This window comes from Microcaecilia unicolor, chromosome 2, assembly GCF_901765095.1.
Source record: "Microcaecilia unicolor chromosome 2, aMicUni1.1, whole genome shotgun sequence".
Classification (NCBI taxonomy): Eukaryota; Metazoa; Chordata; class Amphibia; order Gymnophiona; family Siphonopidae; genus Microcaecilia; species Microcaecilia unicolor.
This window is the reverse complement of record NC_044032.1, coordinates 289,414,933-289,430,367: the sequence shown is the minus strand read 5'-3', so window position 1 is coordinate 289,430,367 and position 15,435 is coordinate 289,414,933. Positions and strand designations below refer to the sequence as shown.

General features: G+C 48.1%; 1 protein-coding gene across 2 annotated transcripts in view; it reads right to left on the bottom strand.

The window, feature by feature from the left end:
• The window catches only part of RIBC1 (RIB43A domain with coiled-coils 1), a 54,181-nt gene extending 39,083 nt beyond the window's left edge, over nucleotides 1-15,098 (bottom strand). For both annotated transcript variants that reach the window (XM_030194258.1, XM_030194260.1), the window contains exons 1-2: nucleotides 15,013-15,098; nucleotides 14,806-14,900 (exon numbers count right to left, since the gene is read on the bottom strand). The gene's annotated coding sequence lies outside the window, so the exon portion shown is untranslated. The remainder of the gene's footprint in view (nucleotides 1-14,805; nucleotides 14,901-15,012) is intronic.
• Between the last annotated feature and the right edge of the window lie 337 nt (nucleotides 15,099-15,435).

Sequence of the window (15,435 nt, the reverse complement as noted above, 5' to 3'; positions counted from 1 at the left end):
GCTCAGTTGCCAGATACTGAAATGAAGCAGGAGCTTGAATGCTGTTATAGATTTTAAGGAGTTAAGGAACTGTTGATGTTTAGGAAGCTGACAGGAGGAATGCAGTGTGTTTCTGGTGAAAGGTACTAATTAGAAGATACAGGGATCATTTTACTAAGCTGCAATACAATCTGGGTTTAACGTGGGTTGCAGGATTTTCCTGTGTGCTAAGCCCAGACTGAACATGACATATTTGGGGGCCTTTTCTGTTGTTTTAATTGCAGGTCATGCATTAACATTCCCATAAGCACATGGTACCTGCGATGAATTAACGAGGGAGTACTTACTGCCTCCTATTTAAGAGGAACAAAGCACTCTTGTGTTAACTCTGCGTTATCCAGTTAGCACGTGCTAATCATAACCCGCTAGCTGGATAGCACAGGAATGCCCACTCTCTGTCCCCCTCCCCAAAATATTTTTTTTAAAAATAGATAACATGGTGATCAGCATGAACAGATAGGCAAATGATCACAAAATGCTTTAACATAGGATGAAATTCTTGGGATTCTTACATTCACTCCCTTTCACCGTGAGCCAGACGTTGTATAACCAAAACCCTTGGGGGACCTTCCCGGCAGTTTTGAATATTCTGTATTCATTTATATGATTTACTAGTCTTTGTGATTTGAGTGGGGATTTTTTTCCCAGGTAATATTTTGTATTAGGGAAGACTATGGGATGGAGGATGGTGGGTTGGGTTATTATATTTGTATTTATATTGTTATATATCGAGTTCTCTTTGTCATTGATCATTGTGTCTTATACATTTCTTTTTGTGGTTGTTACTGCAATTTATTCAATAAAAAGATGTAAATATATCACAAAATACTTTAATGCATTCTGTAGCAGCCTGTTAGTGTGCATTAACCATGTGTTAAGGTCTTAATACCCTTTAGTAAATGGACCTCATAGTAAAGTATCCATCTAGTACAGTGGTTCGCAAGCACCTGGTTGGTGCGTCACAGGGCCGACCAGGAAAAACAGCAGTGGCTGGGAGAGGAGAGCGCAGGTAGCAGGAAAGAGCCTAGCGGAGGAGACGCGGCTACACTAACCCTAATGCCATGCTCCTTCCCAGCCTGTACACATAAAAAAAATCGAGCTTACAGGCTTTCACTTCCACCACAACTGGAGACCCTGCTAAGCACAGTTTGCTGCCTGCACAACCCAGGAAAGAGAGTGGTGTTAGGGTTAGTGTAGCTGCGTCTCCTCCACCGGGCTATTTCCTGCTACCTGTGCTCACCTTTCCCAATTGCTGCCCTGAGAACTGAGGTTGCACTTCTTTTTTTTTAGGGGAGAGAGGATAATGTGGAAAATTAATGTTACTATTAATTAGATGATATAAAATGGGGGGGATACAGGTTTTGTGGATACAGAACATGTTTACATTTAACTGAAAAACAAATTGCTATACTGTGTCAGACCAAAGGTCCATGAGGGTCATTTATGGGGTATGTCACATATATAAGCGTCATCTGTCACGTGTGTCCCAACTGAAAAAAAGGGTTTAGAACCACTGATTTAGTAGGTGAAAGTACCCTGGGCAGTCTGTACTGGGGAACAGACAAGACAAGCTGGGATAGGGAACTGAAGTGCTAACAGAAATTTACAGAGGTTCAGTTATGCCAGAGAGCTGTATAATTATAGTTATTGGATTTAATATTCTGTCTTTCCTCACTGGATACCAAAGCAGATTACAAAGCAAATAAAACATTTTAAAAAGGAGAAAGGAACTCCATCCTATAAAGATCAGGAACGCAGAGGTAAAAACGACAGAAATAGCAAATATATAAACATATTGACATGTAAACACATGTATTTAGTCTGGGAATGTTATCAGCTATGGGCCTATGAGAAAACAACTTCCTGATTAACTTCACCTTGAGGCTAAGGTCTGAGATATTCAGAAATGGACAAGCCAAAAACTGTAATTGAGGAGCTGCAAGCTTGCTGTAGATGTTATAGTTACCCACAGGCTAGAGTTTGTCTCAAAGGGTCAGAACAGCTGTGATCAGGGAACTTTATTGGCAAACTGCACTTTGGATTAAATTGTGGAAAGGGGAGTTATGCTGTTTGTGAATGTTGCAGATTAGAAGCTCATGAAACTTGTAAATAAAACATGTAAATAGTATACTTGCTATGTGTAGTCCCTACTAATAATCCCCATTGCCTTGGGACAGTGATATCTAATGGACAGATAAAATTTTATTTATTTGTTTGTTGCATTTGTATCTCACCTATTTGCAGGCTCAATTTGGCTTACATAGTACCGTGAGGCGATCGCCTTTCCGGTACGACAAATACAGTGATATTATGGTATAATAAAGTGCATGTGTGACAGACACATAAGGGAATAGAAAGGAGGATAATTTATTTTTCTTTCAAAATCAATGGAATGTTTGGGAGCTGCTCTTTTCAAACTGCCCCTCCCTTCTAGATCAGAGGACCATACAGAGACAACACAGTTATAAACACACATGTGCAAGCACACACAGGCCACATAAGGAATTCCAAATACCCATGCTCTGAGGCCAATGCAGAAAGGCTTGTGGTAGAGCTACACATAGATGGCTAAGTGTGCATGCCATGCAGGAACCTAATGATAAGTAAATTTAAAAATTGCAGAATCTGAACGTTTGTCGGGGGAAGCTGGCCAGGCACATCCCGCTGTGGATGGGCAAACTAGATGGGCCATTTGGCCTTTATTTGCCATCATGTTTCTAAAGGATTTGTGGTAAGTGCAGCTTCTTGTGTGTATATCCAAACAAAAACAAAAGTGTGGCTTAAATGGACATTGGGGTTCCCCAGCGGGCTGTGCTGGGACCACTGATTTTTAACATATTTATAAATGATCTAGAGATGAGAATAACTAGTGAGGTAATTAAATTTGCTGATGACACAAAGTTATTCAAAGTGGTTAAATCGCAAGAGGATTGTGAAAAATTGCAAGAGGACCTTACGAGACTGGGCATCCTACTACTACTTATCATTTCTATAGCGCTACCGGACGTACGCAGCGCTTCACACTTGAACATGGAGAGACAGTCCCTGCGCGATAGAGCTTACAATCTAATTATGACAGACAGACAGGACAAGGGATAAGGATTAGGACAGACAGGACATATCAGGGATAGGGGACAGTTGAAGGGTTAGGTTTAGGTTTAGGAGTTTCGAAGAGGTGGGTTTTTAGCTTAGATTTGAAGATGGCCAGAGATGAGGCTTGGCGTACCGGCTCAGGAAGTTTATTCCAGGCATACGGTGCAGCAAGATAGAAGGAATGGAGTCTGGAGTTAGCGGTGGAGGAGAAGGGTGCAGATAAGAGAGATTTGCCCAGTGAGCGGAGTTCCCGGGGAGGAGTGTAGGGAGAGATGAGAGTGGAGAGGTTGAGGAGCTGCAGAGTGATTGCATTTGTAAGTCAGTAAGAGGAGTTTGAACTGAATGCGGAAACGGATAGGGAGCCAATGAAGTGACTTGAGGAGAGGGCTAATATGAGTATAACAACACTGGTGGAATATTAGTCTTGCAGCAGAATTTTGAACAGATTGAAGAGGAGAGAGATGGCTCAGTGGGAGACCTGTGAGAAGCAAGTTGCAGTAGTCTAAGCGGGAGGTGATAAGAGTGTGGATGAGTGTTCTGGTTGCATACTCAGGGAGGAAAGGGCGAATTTTGGTGATGTTATAGAGGAAGAAACGACAGGTTTTAGCAGTCTGTTGAATATGTGAAGCGAAGGAGAGGGAGGAGTCGAAGATGACCCCAAGGTTACGTGCTGATGAGACGGGAAGGATGAGCGTATTATCCACAGAAATAGAGAAAGGGGGGAGAGGAGAGGTCGGTTTAGGTGGAAAGATATGCTCAGTCTTGGTCATGTTTAGCTTCAGATGGTGGTGAAACATCCAGGCAGCAATGTCAGACAGGCATGCTGAAACTTTGGCCTGGTTGCCTGCTGAGATTTCTGGTGTAGAGAGGTAGATCTGGGAGTTGTCGGCGTAAAGATGATACTGAAAACCATGGGATGAGATCAGAGTACCAAGCAAAGAAGTATAGATGGAGAAGAGTAGAGGTCCCAGGACAGATCCCTGGGGTACACCAACTGACAGCGAGATAGAAGAGGAGGAGGATCCACCAGAGTATATGCTAAAAGTACGTTTGGAGAGATAAGAAGAAAACCAAGAAAGAACAGAGCCTTGAAAACCAAGTGAGGATAGCGTATCGAGGAGTAAGATGTGATTGACTGTGTCAAAAGCAGCAGATAGATCAAGAAGGATGAGGATAGAATAAAGCCCTTTGGATCTGGCCTGGAGCAGGTCGTTGGAGACTTTAGTAAGTGCTGTTTCGGTTGAATGACGGGGGCGAAAGCCAGATTGAAGTGGATCAAGAATTGCTTTAGATGATAGGAAGTCGAGGCAACGATGGTGAACAGCACGTTCAAGCATCTCGGATAGGAAAGGGAGGAGGGAGATGGGGCGATAGTTGGAGGGACAGGTAGGGTCCAATGAGGGTTTCTTTAGGAGTGATATTACTATGGCATGTTTGAAGGCATCAAGAACAGTCGCAGTGGAAAGTGAAAGACTGAGGATATGACAGATGAAAGGGATGACAGTGGGTGAGATAGTGTTGAGTAGATGAGTGGGAATAAGGTCAGAGGAGCAGGTGGTTAGTTTTGAGGAGGAGAGAAGGAGTGTAGTTTCGTCTTCAGTGATTTCAGGAAAGGAAGAAAAGGAGGCGGGGGTTGGGGGGTTGAGAGAATGGACTAAGGGAGGGAGAGGTGGGGGTGAACTGGTTGAAAATTCAAGTTTAATCTTGTGGACCTTATCGTGGAAGTACTCAGCTAGAGTCTTGGGAGAAAGTGAGGGGTGAGTTCGAGGAGAAGGCACTTTGAGGAGAGAGTTGAGAGTGGCGAAGAGGCGTCGAGGGTTTGAGCCAATTGGCAGATGATGTTTAATGTGAGCAAGTGCAAAGTATGCATGTAGGAAAGAAGAACCCAAACTATAGCTACATGATGCAAGGTTCCACATTAGGAATCACCTCTAGAAAAAGGATCTACATAGTAACATAGTAACATAGTACATGACGGCAGAAAAAGACCTGTACGGTCCATCCAGTCTGCCCAACAAGATAACTCATATTTGCTGCTTTTTGTGTATACCCTACTTTGATTTGTACCTGTGCTCTTCAGGGCACAGACCGTATAAGTCTGCCAGCACTATCCCCGCCTCCCAACCACCAGCCCTACCTCCCAACCACCGGCTCTGGCACAGACCGTATAAGACTGCCCAGCACTATCCTCACCTCCCAACCACTGGCTCTGGCACAGACCGTACAAGTCTGTCCAGCACTATCCCTGCCTCCCAACCACCAGTCCCACTGCCCACCACCGGCTCTGGCACAGACCGTATAAGTCTGCCCAGCCCTATCCCCGCCTCCCAACCACCAGCCCCGTCTAGGTGTCATCGTGGAAGCCGTTTTCTCAGTGTGCAGCAGCAGCTGAGAAAGCAAATAGAAAGTTAGGAATTATTAGGAAAGGAATGAAAAATGAAAATGTTATAAATCCTCCATGATGCAACTGCACCTCAAATACTGTGTGGCAATTCTGGTCACCGCATCTCAAAAAAGATACAGCAAAATTAGAAAAGGTACAGAGATGGGCAATGAAAATGATAAAGGGGGTGGGATGACTTCCCTATGAGGAAAGGGTAAAGCAGCTAGGGCTCTTCAGCTTGGAGACAGCTGAGGGCAGACATATGATAGAGGTCTATAAAATACTGAGTGGAGCAGAATGGGTAGAGATAAATCGTTTGTTTGCTCTTTACAAAAAGACTAGGACTAGGGGTCACACAATGAAGCTACTAAGTAGTAAATTTAAAACAAACCAGAGAAAATATTTCTTCACTCAACGTGTAATTAAACTCTGGAATTTGTTGCCAGAGAATGTGGTAAAAGCAGTTAGCTTAGCAAGGTTTAAAAAAGGTTTGGATAATTTCCTAAAAGAAAAGTCCATAAGCCATTATTAGGATGGACTTGGGAAAATCCACTGCTTACTTCTAGGATAAGCAGCATAAAGCGAATGCTACATACCTGTAGAAGGTATTCTCCGAGGACAGCAGGCTGATTGTTCTCACTGATGGGTGACGTCCACGGCAGCCCCTCCAATCGGAACACTTTCTAGCAAAGTCCTTTGCTAGTTCTCGCGCGCCGATGCGCACCGCGCATGCGCGGCCGTCTTCCCGCCCGAACCGGCTCGTGCCGGCCAGTCTCATATGTAGCAAGACAAAGAGAAGGGAAGACACAACTCCAAAGGGGAGGCGGGCGGGTTTGTGAGAACAATCAGCCTGCTGTCCTCGGAGAATACTTTCTACAGGTATGTAGCATTCGCTTTCTCCGAGGACAAACAGGCTGCTTGTTCTCACTGATGGGGTATCCCTAGCCCCCAGGCTCACTCAAAACAACAACCATGGTCAATTGGGCCTCGCAACGGCGAGGACATAACTGAGATTGACCTAAAAAATTTACCAACTAACTGAGAGTGCAGCCTGGAACAGAACAAACATGGGCCTAGGGGGGTGGAGTTGGATTCTAAACCCCGAACAGATTCTGAAGCACTGACTGCCCGAACCGACTGTCGCGTCGGGTATCCTGCTGCAGGCAGTAATGAGATGTGAATGTGTGGACAGATGACCACGTCGCAGCTTTGCAAATCTCTTCAATAGTGGCTGACTTCAAGTGGGCTACCGACGCTGCCATGGCTCTAACATTATGAGCCGTGACATGACCCTCAAGAGCCAGCCCAGCCTGGGCGTAAGTGAAGGAAATGCAATCTGCTAGCCAATTGGATATGGTGCGTTTTCCCACAGCCACTCCCCTCCTGTTGGGATCAAAAGAAACAAACAATTGGGCGGACTGTCTGTTGGGCTGTGTCCGCTCCAGATAGAAGGCCAATGCTCTCTTGCAGTCCAATGTGTGCAGCTGACGTTCAGCAGGGCAGGAATGAGGACGGGGAAAGAATGTTGGCAAGACAATTGACTGGTTCAGATGGAACTCCGACACAACCTTTGGCAAGAACTTAGGGTGAGTGCGGAGGACTACTCTGTTATGATGAAATTTGGTGTAAGGGGCCTGGGCTACCAGGGCCTGAAGCTCACTGACTCTACGAGCTGAAGTAACTGCCACCAAGAAAATGACCTTCCAGGTCAAGTACTTCAGATGGCAAGAATTCAGTGGCTCAAAAGGAGGTTTCATCAGCTGGGTGAGAACGACATTGAGATCCCATGACACAGTAGGAGGCTTGACAGGGGGCTTTGACAAAAGCAAACCTCTCATGAAGCGAACAACTAAAGGCTGTCCTGAGATCGGCTTACCTTCCACACGGTAATGGTATGCACTGATTGCACTAAGGTGAACCCTTACAGAGTTGGTGAGACCAGACTCAGACAAGTGCAGAAGGTATTCAAGCAGGGTCTGTGTAGGACAAGAGCGAGGATCTAGGGCCTTGCTGTCACACCAGACGGCAAACCTCCTCCATAGAAAGAAGTAACTCCTCTTAGTGGAATCTTTCCTGGAAGCAAGCAAGATGCGGGAGACACCCTCTGACAGACCCAAAGAGGCAAAGTCTACGCTCTCAACATCCAGGCCATGAGAGCCAGGGACCGGAGGTTGGGATGCAGAAGCGCCCCTTCGTCCTGTGTGACGAGGGTCGGAAAACACTCCAATCTCCACGGTTCTTCGGAGGACAACTCCAGAAGAAGAGGGAACCAGATCTGATGCGGCCAAAAAGGAGCAATCAGAATCATGGTGCCTCGGTCTTGCTTGAGTTTCAACAAAGTCTTCCCCACCAGAGGTATGGGAGGATAAGCATACAGCAGACCCTCCCCCCAGCCCAGGAGGAAGGCATCCGATGCCAGTCTGCCGTGGGCCTGAAGCCTGGAACAGAACTGAGGGACTTTGTGGTTGGCTCGAGATGCAAAGAGATCTACCAAGGGGGTGCCCCACACCTGGAAGATCTGTCGCACTACATGGGAACTGAGCGACCACTCGTGAGGTTGCATAATCCTGCTCAATCTGTCGGCCAGACTGTTGTTTATGCCTGCCAGATATGTGGCTTGGAGCACCATGCCGTGACGGCGAGCCCAGAGCCACATGCTGACGGCTTCCTGACACAGGGGGCGAGATCCGGTGCCCCCCTGCTTGTTGATGTAATACATGGCAACCTGGTTGTCTGTCTGAATTTGGATAATTTGGTGGGACAGCTGATCTCTGAAAGCCTTCAGAGCGTTCCAGACCGCTCGCAACTCCAGAAGATTGATCAGCAGATCGCGTTCCTGGAGGGACCAGCTTCCTTGGGTGTGAAGCCCATCGACATGAGCTCCCCACCCCAGGAGAGACGCATCCATAGTCAGCACTTTTTGTGGCTGAGGAATTTGGAAAGGACGTCCCAGAGTCAAATTGGACCAAATCGTCCACCAATACAGGGATTTGAGAAAACTCGTGGACAGGTGGATCACGTCTTCTAGATCCCCAGCAGCCTGAAACCACTGGGAAGCTAGGGTCCATTGAGCAGATCTCATGTGAAGGCGGGCCATGGGAGTCACATGAACTGTGGAGGCCATGTGGCCCAGCAATCTCAACATCTACCGAGCTGTGATCTGCTGGGACGCCCGCACCCGCGAGACGAGGGACAACAAGTTGTTGGCTCTCGTCTCTGGGAGGTAGGCGCGAGCCGTCCGAGAATCCAGCAGAGCTCCTATGAATTCGAGTTTCTGCACTGGGAGAAGGTGGGACTTTGGATAATTTATCACAAACCCCAGTAGCTCCAGGAGGCGAATAGTCATCTGCATGGACTGCAGGGCTCCTGCCTCGGATGTGTTCTTCACCAGCCAATCGTCGAGATATGGGAACACGTGTACCCCCAGTCTGCGAAGTGCCGCTGCTACTACAGCCAATCACTTGGTGAACATTCTGGGCGCAGAGGCGAGCCCAAAGGGTAGCACACAGTACTGGAAGTGACGTGTGCCCAGCTGAAATCGTAGTTACTGTCTGTGAGCTGGCAGTATCGGGATGTGCGTGTAGGCGTCCTTCAAGTCCAGAGAGCATAGCCAGTCGTTTTCCTGAATCATGGGGAGAAGGGTGCCCAGGGAAAGCATCCTGAACTTTTCTTTGACCAGATATTTGTTCAGGGCCCTTAGGTCTAGGATGGGACGCATCCCACCTGTTTTCTTTTCCACAAGGAAGTACCTGGAATAGAATCCCAGCCCTTCTTGCCCGGTGGACAATTTGGAGGTTTTGAGGCCAAATTGAGAGTGTATCCTTGCCGGACTATTTGGAGAACCCACTGATCGGAGGTTATGAGAGGCCACCTTTGGTGAAAAGCTTTCAACCTCCCTCCGACTGGCAGGTCGCCCGGCACTGACACTTGGATGTCGGCTATGCTCTGCTGGAGCCAGTCAAAAGCTCGTCCCTTGCTTTTGCTGGGGAGCCGCGGGGCCTTGCTGAGTCGCACGCTGCTGACGAGAGCGAGCGCACTGGGGCTTAGCCTGGGCCGCAGGCTGTCGAGAAGGAGGATTGTACCTACGTTTGCCAGAAGAGTAGGGAACAGTCTTCCTTCCCCAAAAAAATCTTCTACCTTTAGAGGTAGAGGCTGAAGGCTGCAGGCGGGAGAACTTGTCGAATGCGGTGTCCCGCTGGTGGAGCTGCTCTACCACCTGCTCGACTTTTTCTCCAAAAATATTATCCGCACGGCAAGGCGAGTCCGCAATCCGCTGCTGGATTCTATTCTCCAGGTCGGAGGCACGCAGCCATGAGAGTCTGCGCATCACCACACCTTGAGCAGCGGCCCTGGACGCAACATCAAAGGTGTCATACACCCCTCTGGCCAGGAATTTTCTGCACGCCTTCAGCTGCCTGACCACCTCCTGAAATGGCTTGGCTTGCTCAGGGGGGAGCTTGTCCACCAAGCCCGCCAACTGCCGCACATTGTTCCGCATATGTATGCTCGTGTAGAGCTGGTATGACTGAATTTTGGCCACGAGCATAGAAGAATGGTAGGCCTTCCTCCCAAAGGAGTCCAAGGTTCTAGAATCCTTGCCCGGGGGCGCCGAAGCATGCTCCCTAGAACTCTTGGCCTTCTTTAGGGCCAAATCCACAACTCCAGAGTCGTGAGGCAACTGAGTGCGCATCAGCTCTGGGTCCCCATGGATTCGGTACTGGGACTCAATCTTCTTGGGGATGTGAGGATTACTTAATGGCTTGGTCCAGTTCGCCAGCAATGTCTTTTTGAGGACATGATGCATGGGTACTGTGGACGCTTCCTTAGGTGGAGAAGGATAGTCCAGGAGCTCAAACATTTCAGCCCTGGGCTCGTCCTCCACAACCACCGGGAAGGGGATGGCCGTAGACATCTCCCGGACAAAGGAAGCGAAAGACAGGTTCTCGGGAGGAGAAAGCTGCCTTTCAGGAGAGGGAGTGGGATCAGAAGGAAGACCCTCAGACTCCTCGTCAGAGAAATCTCTGATGTCTTCTTCCTCTTCCCACGAGGCCTCACCATCGGTGTCAGACACAAGTTCACAGACCTGTGTCTGCAACCGTGCCCGGCTCGACTCCGTAGAACCACGGCCACGGTGGGGGCGTCGAGAGGTAGACTCCCTCGCCCGCACCGGCGAAGCTCCCTCCGCCGACGTAGTCGAGGAGCCTTCCTGGGAGGCTACCGCAGTCGGTACCGCACGCGGCACCGATGTCGGAGACCTCACCTCGGGCAATGGGCCAGCTGGCGCCTCGCTCGACGGTACCGGTGGCGCAAGCACCCCCGGTACCGGAGGGGTAGGGCGCAACAGCTCTCCCAGGATCTCTGGGAGAACGGCCCGGAGACTCTCGTTCAGAGCGGCTGTGGAAAAAGGCATGGAAGCTGATGCAGGCGTCGATGTCTGTTCCGGGTGTGGAGGCTGTTCCGGGCTGTCCAAAGGGGAGCGCATCGACACCTCTTGAACAGAGGGCGAGCGGTCCTCTCGGTGCCGATGCCTACTGGGTGCCGACTCCCTCGGCGACCCAGAGCTCTCGGTGCCGACACGGGAAGGGGACCGGTGACGATGCTTCTTCGACTTCTTGGGACGAAGCATGTCACCGGAGCTTCCCGGCACCGACGAGGAGGACGTAGAATCCAGCCGTCTCTTCCTCGGGGCCGAGGCCGAAGGAGGTCGGTCTCGGGGGGGCTGTACCGCAGGAGCCCTCAGGATGGGGGGAGACCCACCCGAAGGCTCACCGCCACCAGCAGGGGAATGGACAGCCCTCACCTGCACTCCAGACGAAGCACCACCGTCCGACGACATCAGCAGACGAGGAGGTCTCGATACCACCGACGCCGACGCAGCCTTCCGATGTCGCCCCGATACAGAGGGCCGATGCCTCGATGCACTCGATGCAATCGGGGGCGAAGATGAAGGTCCATGCGCCGACGACGTCGAAGCAGTCGATACTCCCGGTGCCGATGCCGACGAAGAGCCTGAGAACAAAACGTTCCACTGGGCTAATCTCGCTACCTGAGTCCGCTTTTGCAAAAGAGAACACAGACTACAGGCCTGCGGGCGGTGCCCAGCCCCCAGACACTGAAGACACGACGCGTGCCTGTCAGTGAGCGAGATTACCCGGGCGCACTGGGTGCACTTCTTGAAGCCGCTGGAAGACTTCGATGTCATGGGCGGAAAAATCGCGCCGGCGAGATCAAAACTCGAAATGGCGAAAATGGCACCACAAAAATAAGGGAAGAAAAAACTTCGACCGAGGCCTAAATAGGGCCTACCCCGACAACGAAAGAAAACTTACCGGGGCAAAACTAGAAGTACGGGAAGGGAGAAAACCATAAAGGTCTCCTTCCGACACCTTTTTTTTTTTTTTTTTTTTAGAACGAAGTCGATAAACGATGCGCGAGGTCAACTTTGGGGCGCGAACGGCGAAACACGACCGTACCGAGCGCGGACAAAAGAAGACTGGCCGGCACGAGCCGGTTCGGGCGGGAAGACAGCCGCGCATGCGCAGTGCGCATCGGCGCGCGAGGACTAGCAAAGGACTTTGCTAGAAAGTGTTCCGATTGGAGGGGCTGCCGTGGACGTCACCCATCAGTGAGAACAAGCAGCCTGCTTGTCCTCGGAGAAAATCTGTTTTACTGTTCTGGGATCTTGCCAGATACTTGTGACCTGGATTGGCCACTGTTGAAAACAGGATACTGGGCTTGATGGACTCTTGGTCTGTCCCAGTATGGCAATATTTATGTTCTTAAGTTCACGTATTGGCGCCTGTTCTTCTACTCATATTAGCCTCACAAAAATTCTTGCACAAAAGATTTTTGTGAGGCTGATATTTATGCGCTGAAGAACAGGCGCAGATTAGGAAAGGGATGGAAAATAAGACCAATAATATTATAATGACTCTGTATTACTCCATGGTGCAACCTCAGTGTGACCTAACCATGACTACTGCATTCAATTCTGGTTGCTGTATCTCAAAAGATCATCTCGCACATTCCTTAATCTTCACTTCTCAAACTGCAAAGGCCTAAAATATAAACTAATGCACGCATCAACCTTTTCCTATATGAGCACGCAATTCTGGAATGCATTGCCATGTAACCTAAAAGCGACCTATGAACTGACCAACTTCCGAAAACTGCTGAAGACCCATCTTTTCGACAAGACATACCACAATGACTAAAACATATGAAATCCCCCATATATCTAGCAAGCAATGTTAAGAGCGCCTCATATTATATCTTTATCATGTTTTCCATTACCATGCAACCCAAATTACTTCTGTAACACTAAATGTCAACTCTCCTCTCATTTCCACTATCCACGATATATTGTAAGCCACATTGAGCCTGCAAAGAGGTGGGATAATGTGGGATACAAATGCAATAAATAAAATAAATAAAAAATAAAAAAGATACAGTGGAATAAGAAAAGGATCAAAGAAGAGCAACCAAAATGATAAAGGGGATGGGACTTCTCCCATATAAGGAAAGGCTAAAGAGATTAGGGCTCTTCAGCTTGGAAAAGAGAAAGCTGAGGGGGGATATGATTTATGTCTACAAAATCCTGAGTGGTGTAGAACAGGTAAAAGTCAATTGATTTTTCACTCTTTCAAAAAGTACAAAGATCAGGGGCCACTCGATGAAATTGCATGGAAATACTTCTAAAACAAATAGGAGGAAACATTTTTTCACTCAAAGAATAGTTAAGCTCTGTAACTCATTGCCGGAGGATGTGTTAACAGCGGTTAGCGTATCTAGGTTTAAAAAAGGTTTGGGCAAGCTCCTGGAGGAAAAATCCATAGTCTATTATTGAGAAAGACATGGGGAAGCCACTGCCCCTGGGATTGGTAGCATGGAATGTTGCTACTAATTGGATTTCAGCCAGGTACTTGTGCCCTGGATTGGCCACTGTTGGAAGCAAGATACTGGGCTAGATGGACCACTTATCTGACCCAGTATGATTCTTATGATCTTAGATGTGTGCTCACACTTTCATTTTTGTTTGGACACACACACATGATCTTTCACCTCCCTTCAGGCTTTTAAACTTACAACACTTCTTTCAGGTTTCAAAAGAAGAAAAAGCTGTCAATTAAATGTGAAAAACTGACATAAATTCTCTCCACTAACTCTCCTACACTGCCCTACACCTGGAAAAAATTCTCTCACATGTGCATACATAAAAAAACACTGTTTCCTTCCCTGCTTTGCATAGAATACTTTAATGTGCTCATTACCATATATTTTAATGGAGTGTGCAGCCATGTCTTCTGCGTGTTTTAACACCCGTGCTCAACTCCTTTCTACACTGGGTGGCCAATATGTTCGTAAAACCCATGGCAACTGTACAGTTAGGCTCGCAGTAGCTTTCTGCATCAGCCCCTCTGTGTGGAAAATACCTGCACATAATAAATGTAAAAACCACTTTGGTTCTACCGCAGAAAGGCAGTATATCAAACGCATGACTTTACCCCTTTACCCGGTGCTTCAAGTTTAAAAAAAAAAAACAACCCAGAAGAGTTTTCCCTGTAGTTCTTGGTTTCCACCACAAGAGTCCACCCCAATGTCTGATGTACATAAGTACATAAGTATTGCCATACTGGGAAAGACCAAAGGTCCATCAAGCCCAGCATCCCGTTTCCAACAGTGGCCAATCCAGGTCACAAATACCCGGCAAGATCCCAAAAATGTACAAAACATTTTATACTGCTTATCCCAGAAATAGTGGATTTTCTCCAAGTCCATTTAATAACGGTCTATGGACTTTTCCTTTAGGAAGCCGTCCAAACCTTTTTTAAACTCTGCTAAGCTAACCGCCTTTACCACATTCTCCAGCAACAAATTCCAGAGTTTAATTACACCTTGAGTAAAGAAACATTTTCTCCAATTCGTTTTAAATTTACTACATTGTAGCTTCATCAAATGCCCCCTAGTCCTTGTATTTGTGAGTTGAGGGTGGTCCCTATAGGTTTGATCAAACCTCCTTGGTAGAGGAAAATGCCTCCCCGCAAAGCCAGGCCTGGTCTAATCCCACCTTCCTCATCCCACTGCACCTTGGAATTAGTAGTTCCTGCCCAAAGAAACGGGAAGGCAAAGTCCTTGCATGAAGGGAATGGGCGCAAAACGGGCGTAGTAGAAATACTTTTCTAGCCTATATGAGCTGCTGGAGAGGAGAGCAATGATGCTCCACGTAATGACAGCCCTATATCCGGAATTACCCCTCCACCTCTGTGCCCCGAACCCGCCCCGGCTCCTACCGTCCCTTCACTCTGCTCCGTGACAGGTCAAAAGGCGAGGAAAGCGACGCTTTCTCCATCCCCATGGAGACAGGACCTGCACACTCAGCTCTCAGCTGTAGGGGGTGGAAAAGAGAGAGGGACAGGGTAATTGCTCATCGTTCTCACTTTGCTGTAAGAATCTTCAATCAATAGTACATGACGAAGTGGTTGTCCAATTGTATTTACCTTTTTCCACTAAGAATTTAACTATTCCCCGACGCCATCGCAACCCGAACTTCTTCGTCTCCTCCAGCGGAGAGCTATTGAGCCCGTCCCAGAGTCAACAGGCGAGAAACACGCTCCTAATTTTCAGCCGCTCGCTGTTGCAGCGGAGGCATCGCCATCTGCTGAGCAGAAAAGGATTTTCCTAAAATAAAGGGATGTGGCAGCAACATTGTGGGTGCAACCATCAAAATGGACTGTATTACTGCCATAGATTCTGCCTACACTTTTACTCTTCAAGAACAGAACAGATCAAAACTCTTCTGTAATCAATTGCTTAAAATTGTTTTGTTTTATTTTTTATCTGTGTATGTGTGTGTGTGTGTGTGTGTGGGGGGGGGGGGGGGGGGGGGGGGGGGGGGAGGGGGGGGCGGGGGGTCCCCAAGA